The following is a 26,441-nucleotide window of genomic DNA, read 5'->3' as shown; positions in this document are numbered from 1 at the left end:
GACCCTTAGCACTTTTAAAATGCCATTCAATGCCACGGGCTAGATGTAAACTGCAGATGACCATGTTGTGGTAGTTACCATGGATACCCAAGTGATGTGTGAGCTAACACATAGGCCCAACAGATTCCAAGAAGGCCAGAATCACCAGCGGCACCACCATCGATTGTCAGGTCACCCGGATTCAGCAAATACCAGAGTCCAAAATGATGCAGGTTTATACTGTTAATTTTCAGTTTATCGTTACAGTTGGTGTTATTCCATGTCGGAAGGGACGCAGCTACAGCCAGTGGGGTAACTAGAGACAGGCAGGCAGCTATGTGCAACAAAGGTAGGCGTGTTGTTTTTATATGCAGATCTGAAATATTGTCTTATATGCAAGAGGAGGAGTGATGGGGGTTCAGGCAAAAGCCAGGCTATGGATTGCATTGCTAAATGCTCCATCAGAGTGCAATGGTCGCCTGTCCTTTTTTTAAGTGATGATGTGGGTTTAGCCTGTGCTGTATGTATGTATGGGTGGCTGACTGCCACCCACCCAGAAAGTGTATGGGAGGCTGGTTGGCTGCCAGCCTTCCTTCCATTCCTATGAGTAATGTGAGTGCTCATGAAGGGGACATGGTTGGGTCCACCCCTTTCCCGGTTATCCCCTCTAGGCCTTTTGGCTTAGATCAAGTGTAAAAAAAGAAAGGATCTTGCGACAGATCGCATCCTGAGGCACGTTTTTTTTTGTGTGAATACTTGCACTTGGGTGACTTGTGAGCACATACTGATACATACGTTCCCTATCTGGGGACCATAAATTAAATGGATTTTTGAGAAAGGGAGCTGATTTGGAAGCTTGCTTCTGTCGCCCTATGCATTGACCCGATGTGGCAGTATCTTTGGGTAGTGAACAGTGCACCACCCCATTCCAGTGTTAAACAAGAAAGATTCTCATTTAATCCTCCGTGGGTGAGAATTTGAGTTTGAGAATTGGAGACCAAAATGATGAGTTGCACTGACTGGTTTATGAACGTCTATTCATTTAGCGTTTTAATGACCATGTTTGCACACTGATTGGTGTAAAAAAATAAAATAAAACTAAATAATAATAATCTAGCACACCTGTGCAGGTTTGACATGACATGACAGGTAGCTGTCTTGTGGGTGGTGCTGAATCCTGTTAAATGACATGAGGGTCTCATGCCTATACACAAGGGTGTGTCATTGCTGTTGCTTGACCATGCATTGGTTTCTGTGGTCAGTGAATGATAAAAACAAAATTTACCATCCATTGATGGATGGGAAATCCGCCATGAGGCATTTGTTTTTAGAAACTGCTGCTCACAACCAATGTTGCAATGGAGTGTCTCCATCTGCTGGTGGTATTGGAAAGGCATTAGTGCTATGACAGGGTCTGAAGAAGAAGAAGAAGAAGACGGAAAAAAATATATATAAAAAGAAAAAGAGAGAGAGAGAGAGAGACTGACTTAGTGAGCGAGTGAGTGAGAGAGTGAGAGTGAGTGAGAGTGAATGAGTGAGTGAGTGATTGAGTGAGTGAGTGAGTGAGAACAAATGAGTTAAAGCAAGTGAGTGAGAGAGATCGAATGAATGAAAGTCTGAATGACAGAAAGAAAAAAGGATGAAGAAAGAAGCATGAAGAAAAAAAAATGTATATGGAGTTGCTGACATGAGTGCAATCTACAAAGCCGTTGAGGCTGATCCTCATGGGAGGATTATTGCACCAGGACCCTTAGCACTTTTAAAATGCCATTCAATGCCACGGGCTAGATGTAAACTGCAGATGACCATGTTGTGGTAGTTACCATGGATACCCAAGTGATGTGTGAGCTAACACATAGGCCCAACAGATTCCAAGAAGGCCAGAATCACCAGCGGCACCACCATCGATTGTCAGGTCACCCGGATTCAGCAAATACCAGAGTCCAAAATGATGCAGGTTTATACTGTTAATTTTCAGTTTATCGTTACAGTTGGTGTTATTCCATGTCGGAAGGGACGCAGCTACAGCCAGTGGGGTAACTAGAGACAGGCAGGCAGCTATGTGCAACAAAGGTAGGCGTGTTGTTTTTATATGCAGATCTGAAATATTGTCTTATATGCAAGAGGAGGAGTGATGGGGGTTCAGGCAAAAGCCAGGCTATGGATTGCATTGCTAAATGCTCCATCAGAGTGCAATGGTCGCCTGTCCTTTTTTTAAGTGATGATGTGGGTTTAGCCTGTGCTGTATGTATGTATGGGTGGCTGACTGCCACCCACCCAGAAAGTGTATGGGAGGCTGGTTGGCTGCCAGCCTTCCTTCCATTCCTATGAGTAATGTGAGTGCTCATGAAGGGGACATGGTTGGGTCCACCCCTTTCCCGGTTATCCCCTCTAGGCCTTTTGGCTTAGATCAAGTGTAAAAAAAGAAAGGATCTTGCGACAGATCGCATCCTGAGGCACGTTTTTTTTTGTGTGAATACTTGCACTTGGGTGACTTGTGAGCACATACTGATACATACGTTCCCTATCTGGGGACCATAAATTAAATGGATTTTTGAGAAAGGGAGCTGATTTGGAAGCTTGCTTCTGTCGCCCTATGCATTGACCCGATGTGGCAGTATCTTCGGGTAGTGAACAGTGCACCACCCCATTCCAGTGTTAAACAAGAAAGATTCTCATTTAATCCTCCGTGGGTGAGAATTTGAGTTTGAGAATTGGAGACCAAAATGATGAGTTGCACTGACTGGTTTATGAACGTCTATTCATTTAGCGTTTTAATGACCATGTTTGCACACTGATTGGTGTAAAAAAATAAAATAAAACTAAATAATAATAATCTAGCACACCTGTGCAGGTTTGACATGACATGACAGGTAGCTGTCTTGTGGGTGGTGCTGAATCCTGTTAAATGACATGAGGGTCTCATGCCTATACACAAGGGTGTGTCATTGCTGTTGCTTGACCATGCATTGGTTTCTGTGGTCAGTGAATGATAAAAACAAAATTTACCATCCATTGATGGATGGGAAATCCGCCATGAGGCATTTGTTTTTAGAAACTGCTGCTCACAACCAATGTTGCAATGGAGTGTCTCCATCTGCTGGTGGTATTGGAAAGGCATTAGTGCTATGACAGGGTCTGAAGAAGAAGAAGAAGAAGAAGAAGAAGAAGACGGAAAAAAATATATATAAAAAGAAAAAGAGAGAGAGAGAGAGAGACTGACTTAGTGAGCGAGTGAGTGAGAGAGTGAGAGTGAGTGAGAGTGAATGAGTGAGTGAGTGAGTGAGTGAGAACAAATGAGTTAAAGCAAGTGAGTGAGAGAGATCGAATGAATGAAAGTCTGAATGACAGAAAGAAAAAAGGATGAAGAAAGAAGCATGAAGAAAAAAAAATGTATGTGGAGTTGCTGACATGAGTGCAATCTACAAAGCCGTTGAGGCTGATCCTCATGGGAGGATTATTGCACCAGGACCCTTAGCACTTTTAAAATGCCATTCAATGCCACGGGCTAGATGTAAACTGCAGATGACCATGTTGTGGTAGTTACCATGGATACCCAAGTGATGTGTGAGCTAACACATAGGCCCAACAGATTCCAAGAAGGCCAGAATCACCAGCGGCACCACCATCGATTGTCAGGTCACCCGGATTCAGCAAATACCAGAGTCCAAAATGATGCAGGTTTATACTGTTAATTTTCAGTTTATCGTTACAGTTGGTGTTATTCCATGTCGGAAGGGACGCAGCTACAGCCAGTGGGGTAACTAGAGACAGGCAGGCAGCTATGTGCAACAAAGGTAGGCGTGTTGTTTTCATATGCAGATCTGAAATATTGTCTTATATGCAAGAGGAGGAGTGATGGGGGTTCAGGCAAAAGCCAGGCTATGGATTGCATTGCTAAATGCTCCATCAGAGTGCAATGGTCGCCTGTCCTTTTTTTAAGTGATGATGTGGGTTTAGCCTGTGCTGTATGTATGTATGGGTGGCTGACTGCCACCCACCCAGAAAGTGTATGGGAGGCTGGTTGGCTGCCAGCCTTCCTTCCATTCCTATGAGTAATGTGAGTGCTCATGAAGGGGACATGATTGGGTCCACCCCTTTCCCGGTTATCCCCTCTAGGCCTTTTGGCTTAGATCAAGTGTAAAAAAAGAAAGGATCTTGCGACAGATTGCATCCTGAGGCACGTTTTTTTTTTGTGTGAATACTTGCACTTGGGTGACTTGTGAGCACATACTGATACATACGTTCCCTATCTGGGGACCATAAATTAAATGGATTTTTGAGAAAGGGAGCTGATTTGGAAGCTTGCTTCTGTCGCCCTATGCATTGACCCGATGTGGCAGTATCTTCGGGTAGTGAACAGTGCACCACCCCATTCCAGTGTTAAACAAGAAAGATTCTCATTTAATCCTCCGTGGGTGAGAATTTGAGTTTGAGAATTGGAGACCAAAATGATGAGTTGCACTGACTGGTTTATGAACGTCTATTCATTTAGCGTTTTAATGACCATGTTTGCACACTGATTGGTGTAAAAAAAGTAAAATAAAACTAAATAATAATAATCTAGCACACCTGTGCAGGTTTGACATGACATGACAGGTAGCTGTCTTGTGGGTGGTGCTGAATCCTGTTAAATGACATGAGGGTCTCATGCCTATACACAAGGGTGTGTCATTGCTGTTGCTTGACCATGCATTGGTTTCTGTGGTCAGTGAATGATAAAAACAAAATTTACCATCCATTGATGGATGGGAAATCCGCCATGAGGCATTTGTTTTTAGAAACTGCTGCTCACAACCAATGTTGCAATGGAGTGTCTCCATCTGCTGGTGGTATTGGAAAGGCATTAGTGCTATGACAGGGTCTGAAGAAGAAGAAGAAGAAGAAGAAGACGGAAAAAAATATATATAAAAAGAAAAAGAGAGAGAGAGAGACTGACTTAGTGAGCGAGTGAGTGAGAGAGTGAGAGTGAGTGAGAGTGAATGAGTGAGTGAGTGATTGAGTGAGTGAGTGAGTGAGTGAGAACAAATGAGTTAAAGCAAGTGAGTGAGAGAGATCGAATGAATGAAAGTCTGAATGACAGAAAGAAAAAAGGATGAAGAAAGAAGCATGAAGAAAAAAAAATGTATATGGAGTTGCTGACATGAGTGCAATCTACAAAGCCGTTGAGGCTGATCCTCATGGGAGGATTATTGCACCAGGACCCTTAGCACTTTTAAAATGCCATTCAATGCCACGGGCTAGATGTAAACTGCAGATGACCATGTTGTGGTAGTTACCATGGATACCCAAGTGATGTGTGAGCTAACACATAGGCCCAACAGATTCCAAGAAGGCCAGAATCACCAGCGGCACCACCATCGATTGTCAGGTCACCCGGATTCAGCAAATACCAGAGTCCAAAATGATGCAGGTTTATACTGTTAATTTTCAGTTTATCGTTACAGTTGGTGTTATTCCATGTCGGAAGGGACGCAGCTACAGCCAGTGGGGTAACTAGAGACAGGCAGGCAGCTATGTGCAACAAAGGTAGGCGTGTTGTTTTCATATGCAGATCTGAAATATTGTCTTATATGCAAGAGGAGGAGTGATGGGGGTTCAGGCAAAAGCCAGGCTATGGATTGCATTGCTAAATGCTCCATCAGAGTGCAATGGTCGCCTGTCCTTTTTTTAAGTGATGATGTGGGTTTAGCCTGTGCTGTATGTATGTATGGGTGGCTGACTGCCACCCACCCAGAAAGTGTATGGGAGGCTGGTTGGCTGCCAGCCTTCCTTCCATTCCTATGAGTAATGTGAGTGCTCATGAAGGGGACATGGTTGGGTCCACCCCTTTCCCGGTTATCCCCCCTAGGCCTTTTGGCTTAGATCAAGTGTAAAAAAAGAAAGGATCTTGCGACAGATCGCATCCTGAGGCACGTTTTTTTTTGTGTGAATACTTGCACTTGGGTGACTTGTGAGCACATACTGATACATACGTTCCCTATCTGGGGACCATAAATTAAATGGATTTTTGAGAAAGGGAGCTGATTTGGAAGCCTGCTTCTGTCACCCTATGCATTGACCCGATGTGGCAGTATCTTCGGGTAGTGAACAGTGCACCACCCCATTCCAGTGTTAAACAAGAAAGATTCTCATTTAATCCTCCGTGGGTGAGAATTTGAGTTTGAGAATTGGAGACCAAAATGATGAGTTGCACTGACTGGTTTATGAACGTCTATTCATTTAGCGTTTTAATGACCATGTTTGCACACTGATTGGTGTAAAAAAATAAAATAAAACTAAATAATAATAATCTAGCACACCTGTGCAGGTTTGACATGACATGACAGGTAGCTGTCTTGTGGGTGGTGCTGAATCCTGTTAAATGACATGAGGGTCTCATGCCTATACACAAGGGTGTGTCATTGCTGTTGCTTGACCATGCATTGGTTTCTGTGGTCAGTGAATGATAAAAACAAAATTTACCATCCATTGATGGATGGGAAATCCGCCATGAGGCATTTGTTTTTAGAAACTGCTGCTCACAACCAATGTTGCAATGGAGTGTCTCCATCTGCTGGTGGTATTGGAAAGGCATTAGTGCTATGACAGGGTCTGAAGAAGAAGAAGAAGAAGAAGAAGACGGAAAAAAATATATATAAAAAGAAAAAGAGAGAGAGAGAGAGAGACTGACTTAGTGAGCGAGTGAGTGAGAGAGTGAGAGTGAGTGAGAGTGAATGAGTGAGTGAGTGATTGAGTGAGTGAGTGAGTGAGTGAGTGAGAACAAATGAGTTAAAGCAAGTGAGTGAGAGAGATCGAATGAATGAAAGTCTGAATGACAGAAAGAAAAAATGATGAAGAAAGAAGCATGAAGAAAAAAAAATGTATATGGAGTTGCTGACATGAGTGCAATCTACAAAGCCGTTGAGGCTGATCCTCATGGGAGGATTATTGCACCAGGACCCTTAGCACTTTTAAAATGCCATTCAATGCCACGGGCTAGATGTAAACTGCAGATGACCATGTTGTGGTAGTTACCATGGATACCCAAGTGATGTGTGAGCTAACACATAGGCCCAACAGATTCCAAGAAGGCCAGAATCACCAGCGGCACCACCATCGATTGTCAGGTCACCCGGATTCAGCAAATACCAGAGTCCAAAATGATGCAGGTTTATACTGTTAATTTTCAGTTTATCGTTACAGTTGGTGTTATTCCATGTCGGAAGGGACGCAGCTACAGCCAGTGGGGTAACTAGAGACAGGCAGGCAGCTATGTGCAACAAAGGTAGGCGTGTTGTTTTCATATGCAGATCTGAAATATTGTCTTATATGCAAGAGGAGGAGTGATGGGGGTTCAGGCAAAAGCCAGGCTATGGATTGCATTGCTAAATGCTCCATCAGAGTGCAATGGTCGCCTGTCCTTTTTTTAAGTGATGATGTGGGTTTAGCCTGTGCTGTATGTATGTATGGGTGGCTGACTGCCACCCACCCAGAAAGTGTATGGGAGGCTGGTTGGCTGCCAGCCTTCCTTCCATTCCTATGAGTAATGTGAGTGCTCATGAAGGGGACATGGTTGGGTCCACCCCTTTCCCGGTTATCCCCTCTAGGCCTTTTGGCTTAGATCAAGTGTAAAAAAAGAAAGGATCTTGCGACAGATCGCATCCTGAGGCACGTTTTTTTTTGTGTGAATACTTGCACTTGGGTGACTTGTGAGCACATACTGATACATACGTTCCCTATCTGGGGACCATAAATTAAATGGATTTTTGAGAAAGGGAGCTGATTTGGAAGCTTGCTTCTGTCGCCCTATGCATTGACCCGATGTGGCAGTATCTTCGGGTAGTGAACAGTGCACCACCCCATTCCAGTGTTAAACAAGAAAGATTCTCATTTAATCCTCCGTGGGTGAGAATTTGAGTTTGAGAATTGGAGACCAAAATGATGAGTTGCACTAACTGGTTTATGAACGTCTATTCATTTAGCGTTTTAATGACCATGTTTGCACACTGATTGGTGTAAAAAAATAAAATAAAACTAAATAATAATAATCTAGCACACCTGTGCAGGTTTGACATGACATGACAGGTAGCTGTCTTGTGGGTGGTGCTGAATCCTGTTAAATGACATGAGGGTCTCATGCCTATACACAAGGGTGTGTCATTGCTGTTGCTTGACCATGCATTGGTTTCTGTGGTCAGTGAATGATAAAAACAAAATTTACCATCCATTGATGGATGGGAAATCCGCCATGAGGCATTTGTTTTTAGAAACTGCTGCTCACAACCAATGTTGCAATGGAGTGTCTCCATCTGCTGGTGGTATTGGAAAGGCATTAGTGCTATGACAGGGTTTGAAGAAGAAGAAGAAGAAGACGGAAAAAAATATATATAAAAAGAAAAAGAGAGAGAGAGAGAGAGACTGACTTAGTGAGCGAGTGAGTGAGAGAGTGAGAGTGAGTGAGAGTGAATGAGTGAGTGAGTGATTGAGTGAGTGAGTGAGTGAGTGAGAACAAATGAGTTAAAGCAAGTGAGTGAGAGAGATCGAATGAATGAAAGTCTGAATGACAGAAAGAAAAAAGGATGAAGAAAGAAGCATGAAGAAAAAAAAATGTATATGGAGTTGCTGACATGAGTGCAATCTACAAAGCCGTTGAGGCTGATCCTCATGGGAGGATTATTGCACCAGGACCCTTAGCACTTTTAAAATGCCATTCAATGCCACGGGCTAGATGTAAACTGCAGATGACCATGTTGTGGTAGTTACCATGGATACCCAAGTGATGTGTGAGCTAACACATAGGCCCAACAGATTCCAAGAAGGCCAGAATCACCAGCGGCACCACCATCGATTGTCAGGTCACCCGGATTCAGCAAATACCAGAGTCCAAAATGATGCAGGTTTATACTGTTAATTTTCAGTTTATCGTTACAGTTGGTGTTATTCCATGTCGGAACGGACGCAGCTACAGCCAGTGGGGTAACTAGAGACAGGCAGGCAGCTATGTGCAACAAAGGTAGGCGTGTTGTTTTCATATGCAGATCTGAAAAATTGTCTTATATGCAAGAGGAGGAGTGATGGGGGTTCAGGCAAAAGCCAGGCTATGGATTGCATTGCTAAATGCTCCATCAGAGTGCAATGGTCGCCTGTCCTTTTTTTAAGTGATGATGTGGGTTTAGCCTGTGCTGTATGTATGTATGGGTGGCTGACTGCCACCCACCCAGAAAGTGTATGGGAGGCTGGTTGGCTGCCAGCCTTCCTTCCATTCCTATGAGTAATGTGAGTGCTCATGAAGGGGACATGGTTGGGTCCACCCCTTTCCCGGTTATCCCCTCTAGGCCTTTTGGCTTAGATCAAGTGTAAAAAAAGAAAGGATCTTGCGACAGATCGCATCCTGAGGCACGTTTTTTTTTTGTGTGAATACTTGCACTTGGGTGACTTGTGAGCACATACTGATACATACGTTCCCTATCTGGGGACCATAAATTAAATGGATTTTTGAGAAAGGGAGCTGATTTGGAACTTGCTTCTGTCGCCCTATGCATTGACCCGATGTGGCAGTATCTTCGGGTAGTGAACAGTGCACCACCCCATTCCAGTGTTAAACAAGAAAGATTCTCATTTAATCCTCCGTGGGTGAGAATTTGAGTTTGAGAATTGGAGACCAAAATGATGAGTTGCACTGACTGGTTTATGAACGTCTATTCATTTAGCGTTTTAATGACCATGTTTGCACACTGATTGGTGTAAAAAAATAAAATAAAACTAAATAATAATAATCTAGCACACCTGTGCAGGTTTGACATGACATGACAGGTAGCTGTCTTGTGGGTGGTGCTGAATCCTGTTAAATGACATGAGGGTCTCATGCCTATACACAAGGGTGTGTCATTGCTGTTGCTTGACCATGCATTGGTTTCTGTGGTCAGTGAATGATAAAAACAAAATTTACCATCCATTGATGGATGGGAAATCCGCCATGAGGCATTTGTTTTTAGAAACTGCTGCTCACAACCAATGTTGCAATGGAGTGTCTCCATCTGCTGGTGGTATTGGAAAGGCATTAGTGCTATGACAGGGTCTGAAGAAGAAGAAGAGGAAGAAGAAGACGGAAAAAAATATATATAAAAAGAAAAAGAGAGAGAGAGAGAGAGAGACTGACTTAGTGAGCGAGTGAGTGAGAGAGTGAGAGTGAGTGAGAGTGAATGAGTGAGTGAGTGATTGAGTGAGTGAGTGAGTGAGTGAGAACAAATGAGTTAAAGCAAGTGAGTGAGAGAGATCGAATGAATGAAAGTCTGAATGACAGAAAGAAAAAAGGATGAAGAAAGAAGCATGAAGAAAAAAAAATGTATATGGAGTTGCTGACATGAGTGCAATCTACAAAGCCGTTGAGGCTGATCCTCATGGGAGGATTATTGCACCAGGACCCTTAGCACTTTTAAAATGCCATTCAATGCCACGGGCTAGATGTAAACTGCAGATGACCATGTTGTGGTAGTTACCATGGATACCCAAGTGATGTGTGAGCTAACACATAGGCCCAACAGATTCCAAGAAGGCCAGAATCACCAGCGGCACCACCATCGATTGTCAGGTCACCCGGATTCAGCAAATACCAGAGTCCAAAATGATGCAGGTTTATACTGTTAATTTTCAGTTTATCGTTACAGTTGGTGTTATTCCATGTCGGAACGGACGCAGCTACAGCCAGTGGGGTAACTAGAGACAGGCAGGCAGCTATGTGCAACAAAGGTAGGCGTGTTGTTTTCATATGCAGATCTGAAAAATTGTCTTATATGCAAGAGGAGGAGTGATGGGGGTTCAGGCAAAAGCCAGGCTATGGATTGCATTGCTAAATGCTCCATCAGAGTGCAATGGTCGCCTGTCCTTTTTTTAAGTGATGATGTGGGTTTAGCCTGTGCTGTATGTATGTATGGGTGGCTGACTGCCACCCACCCAGAAAGTGTATGGGAGGCTGGTTGGCTGCCAGCCTTCCTTCCATTCCTATGAGTAATGTGAGTGCTCATGAAGGGGACATGGTTGGGTCCACCCCTTTCCCGGTTATCCCCTCTAGGCCTTTTGGCTTAGATCAAGTGTAAAAAAAGAAAGAATCTTGCGACAGATCGCATTCTGAGGCACGTTTTTTTTTGTGTGAATACTTGCACTTGGGTGACTTGTGAGCACATACTGATACATACGTTCCCTATCTGGGGACCATAAATTAAATGGATTTTTGAGAAAGGGAGCTGATTTGGAAGCTTGCTTCTGTCGCCCTATGCATTGACCCGATGTGGCAGTATCTTCGGGTAGTGAACAGTGCACCACCCCATTCCAGTGTTAAACAAGAAAGATTCTCATTTAATCCTCCGTGGGTGAGAATTTGAGTTTGAGAATTGGAGACCAAAATGATGAGTTGCACTGACTGGTTTATGAACGTCTATTCATTTAGCGTTTTAATGACCATGTTTGCACACTGATTGGTGTAAAAAAATAAAATAAAACTAAATAATAATAATCTAGCACACCTGTGCAGGTTTGACATGACATGACAGGTAGCTGTCTTGTGGGTGGTGCTGAATCCTGTTAAATGACATGAGGGTCTCATGCCTATACACAAGGGTGTGTCATTGCTGTTGCTTGACCATGCATTGGTTTCTGTGGTCAGTGAATGATAAAAACAAAATTTACCATCCATTGATGGATGGGAAATCCGCCATGAGGCATTTGTTTTTAGAAACTGCTGCTCACAACCAATGTTGCAATGGAGTGTCTCCATCTGCTGGTGGTATTGGAAAGGCATTAGTGCTATGACAGGGTCTGAAGAAGAAGAAGAAGAAGAAGAAGACGGAAAAAAATATATATAAAAAGAAAAAGAGAGAGAGAGAGAGAGACTGACTTAGTGAGCGAGTGAGTGAGAGAGTGAGAGTGAGTGAGAGTGAATGAGTGAGTGAGTGATTGAGTGAGTGAGTGAGTGAGAACAAATGAGTTAAAGCAAGTGAGTGAGAGAGATCGAATGAATGAAAGTCTGAATGACAGAAAGAAAAAAGGATGAAGAAAGAAGCATGAAGAAAAAAAAATGTATATGGAGTTGCTGACATGAGTGCAATCTACAAAGCCGTTGAGGCTGATCCTCATGGGAGGATTATTGCACCAGGACCCTTAGCACTTTTAAAATGCCATTCAATGCCACGGGCTAGATGTAAACTGCAGATGACCATGTTGTGGTAGTTACCATGGATACCCAAGTGATGTGTGAGCTAACACATAGGCCCAACAGATTCCAAGAAGGCCAGAATCACCAGCGGCACCACCATCGATTGTCAGGTCACCCGGATTCAGCAAATACCAGAGTCCAAAATGATGCAGGTTTATACTGTTAATTTTCAGTTTATCGTTACAGTTGGTGTTATTCCATGTCGGAAGGGACGCAGCTACAGCCAGTGGGGTAACTAGAGACAGGCAGGCAGCTATGTGCAACAAAGGTAGGCGTGTTGTTTTCATATGCAGATCTGAAATATTGTCTTATATGCAAGAGGAGGAGTGATGGGGGTTCAGGCAAAAGCCAGGCTATGGATTGCATTGCTAAATGCTCCATCAGAGTGCAATGGTCGCCTGTCCTTTTTTTAAGTGATGATGTGGGTTTAGCCTGTGCTGTATGTATGTATGGGTGGCTGACTGCCACCCACCCAGAAAGTGTATGGGAGGCTGGTTGGCTGCCAGCCTTCCTTCCATTCCTATGAGTAATGTGAGTGCTCATGAAGGGGACATGGTTGGGTCCACCCCTTTCCCGGTTATCCCCTCTAGGCCTTTTGGCTTAGATCAAGTGTAAAAAAAGAAAGGATCTTGCGACAGATCGCATCCTGAGGCACGTTTTTTTTTGTGTGAATACTTGCACTTGGGTGACTTGTGAGCACATACTGATACATACGTTCCCTATCTGGGGACCATAAATTAAATGGATTTTTGAGAAAGGGAGCTGATTTGGAAGCTTGCTTCTGTCGCCCTATGCATTGACCCGATGTGGCAGTATCTTCGGGTAGTGAACAGTGCACCACCCCATTCCAGTGTTAAACAAGAAAGATTCTCATTTAATCCTCCGTGGGTGAGAATTTGAGTTTGAGAATTGGAGACTAAAATGATGAGTTGCACTGACTGGTTTATGAACGTCTATTCATTTAGCGTTTTAATGACCATGTTTGCACACTGATTGGTGTAAAAAAATAAAATAAAACTAAATAATAATAATCTAGCACACCTGTGCAGGTTTGACATGACATGACAGGTAGCTGTCTTGTGGGTGGTGCTGAATCCTGTTAAATGACATGAGGGTCTCATGCCTATACACAAGGGTGTGTCATTGCTGTTGCTTGACCATGCATTGGTTTCTGTGGTCAGTGAATGATAAAAACAAAATTTACCATCCATTGATGGATGGGAAATCCGCCATGAGGCATTTGTTTTTAGAAACTGCTGCTCACAACCAATGTTGCAATGGAGTGTCTCCATCTGCTGGTGGTATTGAAAAGGCATTAGTGCTATGACAGGGTCTGAAGAAGAAGAAGAAGAAGAAGAAGAAGACGGAAAAAAATATATATAAAAAGAAAAAGAGAGAGAGAGAGAGAGACTGACTTAGTGAGCGAGTGAGTGAGAGAGTGAGAGTGAGTGAGAGTGAATGAGTGAGTGAGTGATTGAGTGAGTGAGTGAGTGAGTGAGAACAAATGAGTTAAAGCAAGTGAGTGAGAGAGATCGAATGAATGAAAGTCTGAATGACAGAAAGAAAAAAGGATGAAGAAAGAAGCATGAAGAAAAAAAAATGTATATGGAGTTGCTGACATGAGTGCAATCTACAAAGCCGTTGAGGCTGATCCTCATGGGAGGATTATTGCACCAGGACCCTTAGCACTTTTAAAATGCCATTCAATGCCACGGGCTAGATGTAAACTGCAGATGACCATGTTGTGGTAGTTACCATGGATACCCAAGTGATGTGTGAGCTAACACATAGGCCCAACAGATTCCAAGAAGGCCAGAATCACCAGCGGCACCACCATCGATTGTCAGGTCACCCGGATTCAGCAAATACCAGAGTCCAAAATGATGCAGGTTTATACTGTTAATTTTCAGTTTATCGTTACAGTTGGTGTTATTCCATGTCGGAAGGGACGCAGCTACAGCCAGTGGGGTAACTAGAGACAGGCAGGCAGCTATGTGCAACAAAGGTAGGCGTGTTGTTTTCATATGCAGATCTGAAATATTGTCTTATATGCAAGAGGAGGAGTGATGGGGGTTCAGGCAAAAGCCAGGCTATGGATTGCATTGCTAAATGCTCCATCAGAGTGCAATGGTCGCCTGTCCTTTTTTTAAGTGATGATGTGGGTTTAGCCTGTGCTGTATGTATGTATGGGTGGCTGACTGCCACCCACCCAGAAAGTGTATGGGAGGCTGGTTGGCTGCCAGCCTTCCTTCCATTCCTATGAGTAATGTGAGTGCTCATGAAGGGGACATGGTTGGGTCCACCCCTTTCCCGGTTATCCCCTCTAGGCCTTTTGGCTTAGATCAAGTGTAAAAAAAGAAAGGATCTTGCGACAGATCGCATCCTGAGGCACGTTTTTTTTTTTGTGTGAATACTTGCACTTGGGTGACTTGTGAGCACATACTGATACATACGTTCCCTATCTGGGGACCATAAATTAAATGGATTTTTGAGAAAGGGAGCTGATTTGGAAGCTTGCTTCTGTCGCCCTATGCATTGACCCGATGTGGCAGTATCTTCGGGTAGTGAACAGTGCACCACCCCATTCCAGTGTTAAACAAGAAAGATTCTCATTTAATCCTCCGTGGGTGAGAATTTGAGTTTGAGAATTGGAGACCAAAATGATGAGTTGCACTGACTGGTTTATGAACGTCTATTCATTTAGCGTTTTAATGACCATGTTTGCACACTGATTGGTGTAAAAAAATAAAATAAAACTAAATAATAATAATCTAGCACACCTGTGCAGGTTTGACATGACATGACAGGTAGCTGTCTTGTGGGTGGTGCTGAATCCTGTTAAATGACATGAGGGTCTCATGCCTATACACAAGGGTGTGTCATTGCTGTTGCTTGACCATGCATTGGTTTCTGTGGTCAGTGAATGATAAAAACAAAATTTACCATCCATTGATGGATGGGAAATCCGCCATGAGGCATTTGTTTTTAGAAACTGCTGCTCACAACCAATGTTGCAATGGAGTGTCTCCATCTGCTGGTGGTATTGGAAAGGCATTAGTGCTATGACAGGGTCTGAAGAAGAAGAAGAAGAAGACGGAAAAAAATATAAAGAAAAAGAGAGAGAGAGAGAGAGAGAGAGAGAGAGAGAGAGAGAGACTGACTTAGTGAGCGAGAGAGTGAGAGTGAGTGAGAGTGAATGAGTGAGTGAGTGATTGAGTGAGTGAGTGAGTGAGAACAAATGAGTTAAAGCAAGTGAGTGAGAGAGATCGAATGAATGAAAGTCTGAATGACAGAAAGAAAAAAGGATGAAGAAAGAAGCATGAAGAAAAAAAAAATGTATATGGAGTTGCTGACATGAGTGCAATCTACAAAGCCGTTGAGGCTGATCCTCATGGGAGGATTATTGCACCAGGACCCTTAGCACTTTTAAAATGCCATTCAATGCCACGGGCTAGATGTAAACTGCAGATGACCATGTTGTGGTAGTTACCATGGATACCCAAGTGATGTGTGAGCTAACACATAGGCCCAACAGATTCCAAGAAGGCCAGAATCACCAGCGGCACCACCATCGATTGTCAGGTCACCCGGATTCAGCAAATACCAGAGTCCAAAATGATGCAGGTTTATACTGTTAATTTTCAGTTTATCGTTACAGTTGGTGTTATTCCATGTCGGAAGGGACGCAGCTACAGCCAGTGGGGTAACTAGAGACAGGCAGGCAGCTATGTGCAACAAAGGTAGGCGTGTTGTTTTCATATGCAGATCTGAAATATTGTCTTATATGCAAGAGGAGGAGTGATGGGGGTTCAGGCAAAAGCCAGGCTATGGATTGCATTGCTAAATGCTCCATCAGAGTGCAATGGTCGCCTGTCCTTTTTTTAAGTGATGATGTGGGTTTAGCCTGTGCTGTATGTATGTATGTATGGGTGGCTGACTGCCACCCACCCAGAAAGTGTATGGGAGGCTGGTTGGCTGCCAGCCTTCCTTCCATTCCTATGAGTAATGTGAGTGCTCATGAAGGGGACATGGTTGGGTCCACCCCTTTCCCGGTTATCCCCTCTAGGCCTTTTGGCTTAGATCAAGTGTAAAAAAAGAAAGGATCTTGCGACAGATCGCATCCTGAGGCACGTTTTTTTTTTGTGTGAATACTTGCACTTGGGTGACTTGTGAGCACATACTGATACATACGTTCCCTATCTGGGGACCATAAATTAAATGGATTTTTGAGAAAGGGAGCTGATTTGGAAGCTTGCTTCTGTCGCCCTATGCATTGACCCGATGTGGCAGTATCTTCGGGTAGTGAACAGTGCACCACCCCATTCCAGTGTTAAACAAGAAAGATTCTCATTTAATCCTCCGTGGGTGAGAATTTGAGTTTGAGAATTGGAGACCAAAATGATGAGTTGCACTGACTGGTTTATGAACGTCTATTCATTTAGCGTTTTAATGACCATGTTTGCACACTGATTGGTGTAAAAAAATAAAATAAAACTAAATAATAATAATCTAGCACACCTGTGCAGGTTTGACATGACATGACAGGTAGCTGTCTTGTGGGTGGTGCTGAATCCTGTTAAATGACATGAGGGTCTCATGCCTATACACAAGGGTGTGTCATTGCTGTTGCTTGACCATGCATTGGTTTCTGTGGTCAGTGAATGATAAAAACAAAATTTACCATCCATTGATGGATGGGAAATCCGCCATGAGGCATTTGTTTTTAGAAACTGCTGCTCACAACCAATGTTGCAATGGAGTGTCTCCATCTGCTGGTGGTATTGGAAAGGCATTAGTGCTATGACAGGGTCTGAAGAAGAAGAAGAAGAAGAAGAAGAAGACGGAAAAAAATATATATAAAAAGAAAAAGAGAGAGAGAGAGAGAGACTGACTTAGTGAGCGAGTGAGTGAGAGAGTGAGAGTGAGTGAGAGTGAATGAGTGAGTGAGTGAGTGAGAACAAATGAGTTAAAGCAAGTGAGTGAGAGAGATCGAATGAATGAAAGTCTGAATGACAGAAAGAAAAAAGGATGAAGAAAGAAGCATGAAGAAAAAAAAATGTATATGGAGTTGCTGACATGAGTGCAATCTACAAAGCCGTTGAGGCTGATCCTCATGGGAGGATTATTGCACCAGGACCCTTAGCACTTTTAAAATGCCATTCAATGCCACGGGCTAGATGTAAACTGCAGATGACCATGTTGTGGTAGTTACCATGGATACCCAAGTGATGTGTGAGCTAACACATAGGCCCAACAGATTCCAAGAAGGCCAGAATCACCAGCGGCACCACCATCGATTGTCAGGTCACCCGGATTCAGCAAATACCAGAGTCCAAAATGATGCAGGTTTATACTGTTAATTTTCAGTTTATCGTTACAGTTGGTGTTATTCCATGTCGGAAGGGACGCAGCTACAGCCAGTGGGGTAACTAGAGACAGGCAGGCAGCTATGTGCAACAAAGGTAGGCGTGTTGTTTTCATATGCAGATCTGAAATATTGTCTTATATGCAAGAGGAGGAGTGATGGGGGTTCAGGCAAAAGCCAGGCTATGGATTGCATTGCTAAATGCTCCATCAGAGTGCAATGGTCGCCTGTCCTTTTTTTAAGTGATGATGTGGGTTTAGCCTGTGCTGTATGTATGTATGGGTGGCTGACTGCCACCCACCCAGAAAGTGTATGGGAGGCTGGTTGGCTGCCAGCCTTCCTTCCATTCCTATGAGTAATGTGAGTGCTCATGAAGGGGACATGGTTGGGTCCACCCCTTTCCCGGTTATCCCCTCTAGGCCTTTTGGCTTAGATCAAGTGTAAAAAAAGAAAGGATCTTGCGACAGATCGCATCCTGAGGCACGTTTTTTTTTGTGTGAATACTTGCACTTGGGTGACTTGTGAGCACATACTGATACATACGTTCCCTATCTGGGGACCATAAATTAAATGGATTTTTGAGAAAGGGAGCTGATTTGGAAGCTTGCTTCTTTCGCCCTATGCATTGACCCGATGTGGCAGTATCTTCGGGTAGTGAACAGTGCACCACCCCATTCCAGTGTTAAACAAGAAAGATTCTCATTTAATCCTCCGTGGGTGAGAATTTGAGTTTGAGAATTGGAGACCAAAATGATGAGTTGCACTGACTGGTTTATGAACGTCTATTCATTTAGCGTTTTAATGACCATGTTTGCACACTGATTGGTGTAAAAAAATAAAATAAAACTAAATAATAATAATCTAGCACACCTGTGCAGGTTTGACATGACATGACAGGTAGCTGTCTTGTGGGTGGTGCTGAATCCTGTTAAATGACATGAGGGTCTCATGCCTATACACAAGGGTGTGTCATTGCTGTTGCTTGACCATGCATTGGTTTCTGTGGTCAGTGAATGATAAAAACAAAATTTACCATCCATTGATGGATGGGAAATCCGCCATGAGGCATTTGTTTTTAGAAACTGCTGCTCACAACCAATGTTGCAATGGAGTGTCTCCATCTGCTGGTGGTATTGGAAAGGCATTAGTGCTATGACAGGGTCTGAAGAAGAAGAAGAAGAAGAAGAAGACGGAAAAAAATATATATAAAAAGAAAAAGAGAGAGAGAGAGAGAGACTGACTTAGTGAGCGAGTGAGTGAGAGAGTGAGAGTGAGTGAGAGTGAATGAGTGAGTGAGTGATTGAGTGAGTGAGTGAGTGAGAACAAATGAGTTAAAGCAAGTGAGTGAGAGAGATCGAATGAATGAAAGTCTGAATGACAGAAAGAAAAAAGGATGAAGAAAGAAGCATGAAGAAAAAAAAATGTATATGGAGTTGCTGACATGAGTGCAATCTACAAAGCCGTTGAGGCTGATCCTCATGGGAGGATTATTGCACCAGGACCCTTAGCACTTTTAAAATGCCATTCAATGCCACGGGCTAGATGTAAACTGCAGATGACCATGTTGTGGTAGTTACCATGGATACCCAAGTGATGTGTGAGCTAACACATAGGCCCAACAGATTCCAAGAAGGCCAGAATCACCAGCGGCACCACCATCGATTGTCAGGTCACCCGGATTCAGCAAATACCAGAGTCCAAAATGATGCAGGTTTATACTGTTAATTTTCAGTTTATCGTTACAGTTGGTGTTATTCCATGTCGGAAGGGACGCAGCTACAGCCAGTGGGGTAACTAGAGACAGGCAGGCAGCTATGTGCAACAAAGGTAGGCGTGTTGTTTTCATATGCAGATCTGAAATATTGTCTTATATGCAAGAGGAGGAGTGATGGGGGTTCAGGCAAAAGCCAGGCTATGGATTGCATTGCTAAATGCTCCATCAGAGTGCAATGGTCGCCTGTCCTTTTTTTAAGTGATGATGTGGGTTTAGCCTGTGCTGTATGTATGTATGGGTGGCTGACTGCCACCCACCCAGAAAGTGTATGGGAGGCTGGTTGGCTGCCAGCCTTCCTTCCATTCCTATGAGTAATGTGAGTGCTCATGAAGGGGACATGGTTGGGTCCACCCCTTTCCCGGTTATCCCCTCTAGGCCTTTTGGCTTAGATCAAGTGTAAAAAAAGAAAGGATCTTGCGACAGATCGCATCCTGAGGCACGTTTTTTTTTTGTGTGAATACTTGCACTTGGGTGACTTGTGAGCACATACTGATACATACGTTCCCTATCTGGGGACCATAAATTAAATGGATTTTTGAGAAAGGGAGCTGATTTGGAAGCTTGCTTCTGTCGCCCTATGCATTGACCCGATGTGGCAGTATCTTCGGGTAGTGAACAGTGCACCACCCCATTCCAGTGTTAAACAAGAAAGATTCTCATTTAATCCTCCGTGGGTGAGAATTTGAGTTTGAGAATTGGAGACCAAAATGATGAGTTGCACTAACTGGTTTATGAACGTCTATTCATTTAGCGTTTTAATGACCATGTTTGCACACTGATTGGTGTAAAAAAATAAAATAAAACTAAATAATAATAATCTAGCACACCTGTGCAGGTATGACATGACATGACAGGTAGCTGTCTTGTGGGTGGTGCTGAATCCTGTTAAATGACATGAGGGTCTCATGCCTATACACAAGGGTGTGTCATTGCTGTTGCTTGACCATGCATTGGTTTCTGTGGTCAGTGAATGATAAAAACAAAATTTACCATCCATTGATGGATGGGAAATCCGCCATGAGGCATTTGTTTTTAGAAACTGCTGCTCACAACCAATGTTGCAATGGAGTGTCTCCATCTGCTGGTGGTATTGGAAAGGCATTAGTGCTATGACAGGGTCTGAAGAAGAAGAAGAAGAAGAAGAAGAAGACGGAAAAAAATATATATAAAAAGAAAAAGAGAGAGAGAGAGAGAGACTGACTTAGTGAGCGAGTGAGTGAGAGAGTGAGAGTGAGTGAGAGTGAATGAGTGAGTGAGTGATTGAGTGAGTGAGTGAGAACAAATGAGTTAAAGCAAGTGAGTGAGAGAGATCGAATGAATGAAAGTCTGAATGACAGAAAGAAAAAAGGATGAAGAAAGAAGCATGAAGAAAAAAAAATGTATATGGAGTTGCTGACATGAGTGCAATCTACAAAGCCGTTGAGGCTGATCCTCATGGGAGGATTATTGCACCAGGACCCTTAGCACTTTTAAAATGCCATTCAATGCCACGGGCTAGATGTAAACTGCAGATGACCATGTTGTGGTAGTTACCATGGATACCCAAGTGATGTGTGAGCTAACACATAGGCCCAACAGATTCCAAGAAGGCCAGAATCACCAGCGGCACCACCATCGATTGTCAGGTCACCCGGATTCAGCAAATACCAGAGTCCAAAATGATGCAGGTTTATACTGTTAATTTTCAGTTTATCGTTACAGTTGGTGTTATTCCATGTCGGAAGGGACGCAGCTACAGCCAGTGGGGTAACTAGAGACAGGCAGGCAGCTATGTGCAACAAAGGTAGGCGTGTTGTTTTTATATGCAGATCTGAAATATTGTCTTATATGCAAGAGGAGGAGTGATGGGGGTTCAGGCAAAAGCCAGGCTATGGATTGCATTGCTAAATGCTCCATCAGAGTGCAATGGTCGCCTGTCCTTTTTTTAAGTGATGATGTGGGTTTAGCCTGTGCTGTATGTATGTATGGGTGGCTGACTGCCACCCACCCAGAAAGTGTATGGGAGGCTGGTTGGCTGCCAGCCTTCCTTCCATTCCTATGAGTAATGTGAGTGCTCATGAAGGGGACATGGTTGGGTCCACCCCTTTCCCGGTTATCCCCTCTAGGCCTTTTGGCTTAGATCAAGTGTAAAAAAAGAAAGGATCTTGCGACAGATCGCATCCTGAGGCACGTTTTTTTTTGTGTGAATACTTGCACTTGGGTGACTTGTGAGCACATACTGATACATACGTTCCCTATCTGGGGACCATAAATTAAATGGATTTTTGAGAAAGGGAGCTGATTTGGAAGCTTGCTTCTGTCGCCCTATGCATTGACCCGATGTGGCAGTATCTTCGGGTAGTGAACAGTGCACCACCCCATTCCAGTGTTAAACAAGAAAGATTCTCATTTAATCCTCCGTGGGTGAGAATTTGAGTTTGAGAATTGGAGACCAAAATGATGAGTTGCACTGACTGGTTTATGAACGTCTATTCATTTAGCGTTTTAATGACCATGTTTGCACACTGATTGGTGTAAAAAAAAAAAATAAAACTAAATAATAATAATCTAGCACACCTGTGCAGGTTTGACATGACATGACAGGTAGCTGTCTTGTGGGTGGTGCTGAATCCTGTTAAATGACATGAGGGTCTCATGCCTATACACAAGGGTGTGTCATTGCTGTTGCTTGACCATGCATTGGTTTCTGTGGTCAGTGAATGATAAAAACAAAATTTACCATCCATTGATGGATGGGAAATCCGCCATGAGGCATTTGTTTTTAGAAACTGCTGCTCACAACCAATGTTGCAATGGAGTGTCTCCATCTGCTGGTGGTATTGGAAAGGCATTAGTGCTATGACAGGGTCTGAAGAAGAAGAAGAAGAAGAAGAAGACGGAAAAAAATATATATAAAAAGAAAAAGAGAGAGAGAGAGAGAGACTGACTTAGTGAGCGAGTGAGTGAGAGAGTGAGAGTGAGTGAGAGTGAATGAGTGAGTGATTGAGTGAGTGAGTGAGTGAGTGAGTGAGAACAAATGAGTTAAAGCAAGTGAGTGAGAGAGATCGAATGAATGAAAGTCTGAATGACAGAAAGAAAAAAGGATGAAGAAAGAAGCATGAAGAAAAAAAAATGTATATGGAGTTGCTGACATGAGTGCAATCTACAAAGCCGTTGAGGCTGATCCTCATGGGAGGATTATTGCACCAGGACCCTTAGCACTTTTAAAATGCCATTCAATGCCACGGGCTAGATGTAAACTGCAGATGACCATGTTGTGGTAGTTACCATGGATACCAAAGTGATGTGTGAGCTAACACATAGGCCCAACAGATTCCAAGAAGGCCAGAATCACCAGCGGCACCACCATCGATTGTCAGGTCACCCGGATTCAGCAAATACCAGAGTCCAAAATGATGCAGGTTTATACTGTTAATTTTCAGTTTATCGTTACAGTTGGTGTTATTCCATGTCGGAAGGGACGCAGCTACAGCCAGTGGGGTAACTAGAGACAGGCAGGCAGCTATGTGCAACAAAGGTAGGCGTGTTGTTTTCATATGCAGATCTGAAATATTGTCTTATATGCAAGAGGAGGAGTGATGGGGGTTCAGGCAAAAGCCAGGCTATGGATTGCATTGCTAAATGCTCCATCAGAGTGCAATGGTCGCCTGTCCTTTTTTTAAGTGATGATGTGGGTTTAGCCTGTGCTGTATGTATGTATGGGTGGCTGACTGCCACCCACCCAGAAAGTGTATGGGAGGCTGGTTGGCTGCCAGCCTTCCTTCCATTCCTATGAGTAATGTGAGTGCTCATGAAGGGGACATGGTTGGGTCCACCCCTTTCCCGGTTATCCCCTCTAGGCCTTTTGGCTTAGATCAAGTGTAAAAAAAGAAAGGATCTTGCGACAGATCGCATCCTGAGGCACGTTTTTTTTTTTGTGTGAATACTTGCACTTGGGTGACTTGTGAGCACATACTGATACATACGTTCCCTATCTGGGGACCATAAATTAAATGGATTTTTGAGAAAGGGAGCTGATTTGGAAGCTTGCTTCTGTCGCCCTATGCATTGACCCGATGTGGCAGTATCTTCGGGTAGTGAACAGTGCACCACCCCATTCCAGTGTTAAACAAGAAAGATTCTCATTTAATCCTCCGTGGGTGAGAATTTGAGTTTGAGAATTGGAGACCAAAATGATGAGTTGCACTGACTGGTTTATGAACGTCTATTCATTTAGCGTTTTAATGACCATGTTTGCACACTGATTGGTGTAAAAAAATAAAATAAAACTAAATAATAATAATCTAGCACACCTGTGCAGGTTTGACATGACATGACAGGTAGCTGTCTTGTGGGTGGTGCTGAATCCTGTTAAATGACATGAGGGTCTCATGCCTATACACAAGGGTGTGTCATTGCTGTTGCTTGACCATGCATTGGTTTCTGTGGTCAGTGAATGATAAAAACAAAATTTACCATCCATTGATGGATGGGAAATCCGCCATGAGGCATTTGTTTTTAGAAACTGCTGCTCACAACCAATGTTGCAATGGAGTGTCTCCATCTGCTGGTGGTATTGGAAAGGCATTAGTGCTATGACAGGGTCTGAAGAAGAAGAAGAAGAAGAAGAAGAAGAAGAAGAAGACGGAAAAAAATATATATAAAAAGAAAAAGAGAGAGAGAGAGAGAGACTGACTTAGTGAGCGAGTGAGTGAGAGAGTGAGAGTGAGTGAGAGTGAATGAGTGAGTGAGTGAGTGAGTGAGTGAGAACAAATGAGTTAAAGCAAGTGAGTGAGAGAGATCGAATGAATGAAAGTCTGAATGACAGAAAGAAAAAAGGATGAAGAAAGAAGCATGAAGAAAAAAAAATGTATGTGGAGTTGCTGACATGAGTGCAATCTACAAAGCCGTTGAGGCTGATCCTCATGGGAGGATTATTGCACCAGGACCCTTAGCACTTTTAAAATGCCATTCAATGCCACGGGCTAGATGTAAACTGCAGATGACCATGTTGTGGTAGTTACCATGGATACCCAAGTGATGTGTGAGCTAACACATAGGCCCAACAGATTCCAAGAAGGCCAGAATCACCAGCGGCACCACCATCGATTGTCAGGTCACCCGGATTCAGCAAATACCAGAGTCCAAAATGATGCAGGTTTATACTGTTAATTTTCAGTTTATCGTTACAGTTGGTGTTATTCCATGTCGGAAGGGACGCAGCTACAGCCAGTGGGGTAACTAGAGACAGGCAGGCAGCTATGTGCAACAAAGGTAGGCGTGTTGTTTTCATATGCAGATCTGAAATATTGTCTTATATGCAAGAGGAGGAGTGATGGGGGTTCAGGCAAAAGCCAGGCTATGGATTGCATTGCTAAATGCTCCATCAGAGTGCAATGGTCGCCTGTCCTTTTTTTAAGTGATGATGTGGGTTTAGCCTGTGCTGTATGTATGTATGGGTGGCTGACTGCCACCCACCCAGAAAGTGTATGGGAGGCTGGTTGGCTGCCAGCCTTCCTTCCATTCCTATGAGTAATGTGAGTGCTCATGAAGGGGACATGATTGGGTCCACCCCTTTCCCGGTTATCCCCTCTAGGCCTTTTGGCTTAGATCAAGTGTAAAAAAAGAAAGGATCTTGCGACAGATTGCATCCTGAGGCACGTTTTTTTTTTGTGTGAATACTTGCACTTGGGTGACTTGTGAGCACATACTGATACATACGTTCCCTATCTGGGGACCATAAATTAAATGGATTTTTGAGAAAGGGAGCTGATTTGGAAGCTTGCTTCTGTCGCCCTATGCATTGACCCGATGTGGCAGTATCTTCGGGTAGTGAACAGTGCACCACCCCATTCCTGTGTTAAACAAGAAAGATTCTCATTTAATCCTCCGTGGGTGAGAATTTGAGTTTGAGAATTGGAGACCAAAATGATGAGTTGCACTGACTGGTTTATGAACGTCTATTCATTTAGCGTTTTAATGACCATGTTTGCACACTGATTGGTGTAAAAAAATAAAATAAAACTAAATAATAATAATCTAGCACACCTGTGCAGGTTTGACATGACATGACAGGTAGCTGTCTTGTGGGTGGTGCTGAATCCTGTTAAATGACATGAGGGTCTCATGCCTATACACAAGGGTGTGTCATTGCTGTTGCTTGACCATGCATTGGTTTCTGTGGTCAGTGAATGATAAAAACAAAATTTACCATCCATTGATGGATGGGAAATCCGCCATGAGGCATTTGTTTTTAGAAACTGCTGCTCACAACCAATGTTGCAATGGAGTGTCTCCATCTGCTGGTGGTATTGGAAAGGCATTAGTGCTATGACAGGGTCTGAAGAAGAAGAAGAAGAAGAAGAAGAAGACGGAAAAAAATATATATAAAAAGAAAAAGAGAGAGAGAGAGACTGACTTAGTGAGCGAGTGAGTGAGAGAGTGAGAGTGAGTGAGAGTGAATGAGTGAGTGAGTGATTGAGTGAGTGAGTGAGTGAGTGAGAACAAATGAGTTAAAGCAAGTGAGTGAGAGAGATCGAATGAATGAAAGTCTGAATGACAGAAAGAAAAAAGGATGAAGAAAGAAGCATGAAGAAAAAAAAATGTATATGGAGTTGCTGACATGAGTGCAATCTACTTAGCCGTTGAGGCTGATCCTCATGGGAGGATTATTGCACCAGGACCCTTAGCACTTTTAAAATGCCATTCAATGCCACGGGCTAGATGTAAACTGCAGATGACCATGTTGTGGTAGTTACCATGGATACCCAAGTGATGTGTGAGCTAACACATAGGCCCAACAGATTCCAAGAAGGCCAGAATCACCAGCGGCACCACCATCGATTGTCAGGTCACCCGGATTCAGCAAATACCAGAGTCCAAAATGATGCAGGTTTATACTGTTAATTTTCAGTTTATCGTTACAGTTGGTGTTATTCCATGTCGGAAGGGACGCAGCTACAGCCAGTGGGGTAACTAGAGACAGGCAGGCAGCTATGTGCAACAAAGGTAGGCGTGTTGTTTTCATATGCAGATCTGAAATATTGTCTTATATGCAAGAGGAGGAGTGATGGGGGTTCAGGCAAAAGCCAGGCTATGGATTGCATTGCTAAATGCTCCATCAGAGTGCAATGGTCGCCTGTCCTTTTTTT

The 26,441-nt window shown here is 43.4% G+C and overlaps 15 pseudogenes; all 15 read left to right on the top strand.

Annotated features, from left to right (window-relative positions):
* Positions 1–639: 639 nt before the first annotated feature.
* LOC130341637 (U2 spliceosomal RNA) lies at positions 640–903 on the top strand (annotated as a pseudogene).
* Positions 904–2,363: 1,460 nt separating this feature from the next.
* Positions 2,364–2,627, top strand: LOC130339386 (U2 spliceosomal RNA; annotated as a pseudogene).
* A 1,460-nt stretch (positions 2,628–4,087) lies between these two features.
* On the top strand, positions 4,088–4,352 carry LOC130340047 (U2 spliceosomal RNA; annotated as a pseudogene).
* A 1,467-nt stretch (positions 4,353–5,819) lies between these two features.
* Positions 5,820–6,083, top strand: LOC130342470 (U2 spliceosomal RNA; annotated as a pseudogene).
* A 1,474-nt stretch (positions 6,084–7,557) lies between these two features.
* Positions 7,558–7,821, top strand: LOC130339375 (U2 spliceosomal RNA; annotated as a pseudogene).
* Positions 7,822–9,285: 1,464 nt separating this feature from the next.
* On the top strand, positions 9,286–9,549 carry LOC130342393 (U2 spliceosomal RNA; annotated as a pseudogene).
* Positions 9,550–11,021: 1,472 nt separating this feature from the next.
* LOC130340848 (U2 spliceosomal RNA) lies at positions 11,022–11,285 on the top strand (annotated as a pseudogene).
* Positions 11,286–12,751: 1,466 nt separating this feature from the next.
* Positions 12,752–13,015, top strand: LOC130339364 (U2 spliceosomal RNA; annotated as a pseudogene).
* A 1,473-nt stretch (positions 13,016–14,488) lies between these two features.
* Positions 14,489–14,754, top strand: LOC130340710 (U2 spliceosomal RNA; annotated as a pseudogene).
* Positions 14,755–16,227: 1,473 nt separating this feature from the next.
* Positions 16,228–16,492, top strand: LOC130340376 (U2 spliceosomal RNA; annotated as a pseudogene).
* Positions 16,493–17,945: 1,453 nt separating this feature from the next.
* Positions 17,946–18,209, top strand: LOC130337727 (U2 spliceosomal RNA; annotated as a pseudogene).
* Positions 18,210–19,675: 1,466 nt separating this feature from the next.
* LOC130340365 (U2 spliceosomal RNA) lies at positions 19,676–19,940 on the top strand (annotated as a pseudogene).
* A 1,465-nt stretch (positions 19,941–21,405) lies between these two features.
* On the top strand, positions 21,406–21,669 carry LOC130339352 (U2 spliceosomal RNA; annotated as a pseudogene).
* A 1,470-nt stretch (positions 21,670–23,139) lies between these two features.
* On the top strand, positions 23,140–23,405 carry LOC130340699 (U2 spliceosomal RNA; annotated as a pseudogene).
* Positions 23,406–24,875: 1,470 nt separating this feature from the next.
* Positions 24,876–25,140, top strand: LOC130340036 (U2 spliceosomal RNA; annotated as a pseudogene).
* The last annotated feature ends 1,301 nt before the right edge of the window (positions 25,141–26,441 follow it).

Source organism: Hyla sarda, chromosome 1 (genome assembly GCF_029499605.1).
Source record: "Hyla sarda isolate aHylSar1 chromosome 1, aHylSar1.hap1, whole genome shotgun sequence".
NCBI lineage: Eukaryota > Metazoa > Chordata > Amphibia > Anura > Hylidae > Hyla > Hyla sarda.
Note: the sequence above shows the minus strand (reverse complement) of the source record. Positions and strands in the feature narration are given on the sequence as shown.